This window comes from Vigna radiata, unplaced genomic scaffold (assembly GCF_000741045.1).
Source record: "Vigna radiata var. radiata cultivar VC1973A unplaced genomic scaffold, Vradiata_ver6 scaffold_184, whole genome shotgun sequence".
Taxonomy (NCBI): Eukaryota; Viridiplantae; Streptophyta; class Magnoliopsida; order Fabales; family Fabaceae; genus Vigna; species Vigna radiata.
In genome coordinates this window covers 288,947-290,243 of record NW_014541999.1, presented here as the reverse complement: position 1 = coordinate 290,243, position 1,297 = coordinate 288,947, and positions in this window count along the sequence as shown.

Below are 1,297 nucleotides of genomic sequence, written 5' to 3'. Positions count from 1 at the left end.
ATAGCCTCCAAGGGCCTCTCCCAATCTCTCTAGGTGAAGAATGAAGTGTAGGAGGAGAAGAATGCCCCAAAAATCGCGAGACCCATGTTTAAATAACCCATTTTGACACATCAGCGGAAAGTCGCGCCCAACGCCCCTTCTGGGGAGCCCGGGCACCAAATTCTGGGCAAAACAACGAAGCAAAGGGCGCCCAGGCGTGAAATCTGCAGAAAAAGGGCGCTCAGCGCCCCCAGGGATGCTCGGGCGCGAAAATTTTGGCTGCAGCACACAGAAGGGCGCCCGGGCATGACAGTTTTGACAACATTCTAAAATTCAGGCTTTTGTGCGCTTCCAAAAGCATCCAACATGAGTATTTGCTTCAAATTGATCTTTTATCGTCCCAAAACATGTTCCCTTGAGTTCTTGCTTGTTTTCCTCCACTAGAATTACTTCCTATTCATTTATTTCAAACACTCAAACAAAAAGAAAAGAGGTAAAAACAAGCATATACTAAATAAAATACAAGAAAACTAGGAAACACACTAAACTTGAGGATAAAACAAGGTAAAAGTTATGAAGGATTTGATTTGTTCACAAAATATGCACACACAAACACATAAAATCAACCGTTATCACTCCCCCACACTTAAAACCTTGCTTGTCCTCAAGCAAGAGGTAACTTGGCTAAGAAAAACATCTACTCAATAAAAGTCAAATAACTAGGAAGCAAGTTCACACAATCAAATTAGATAACATTCATGAATGCTCTTCTTTCAATACCAATCCAAAGAGAATATGTGTAACGTTGTAAATCCTTAGCTATGGTGCTCACAATGCAAATATTACAAGAATGAATGTACATGCTTTATGAGAGATTAACAATCATGGCAACGATGTTTTCATTGATCAACCAAAGGAACCAATCCTCACTAGAAAAAGTGTTTTCGCTCAAGCACACTAGTGTATAAGGGTATGTCATTCTCTCATCTACCTCTAATAGCACAAAATTTGACTTTGCTTTTCATTTCAAGAGCCAAGAATTATCAAAACATACAAACACAACAAGGGCTTTATTTGATGGTCTGACAAGGCAAAGAAGGAAATTGGTGTATCAAGGTAATGTGAAGGAGCAAGGAGAGCAATCACATCATTTTTATAGTTTTATCATTATACTCTCTTTTGTCTGAAAACTAGAACAACCAAACACCCACTTGTAGTCACCTTATTCATATATTTTCTTTTTCTTTTTCTATTTTCTCTTTCTTTTTGTTTTATAGATGACATATATACAAGAATGCATCACATCAACCAACACCAA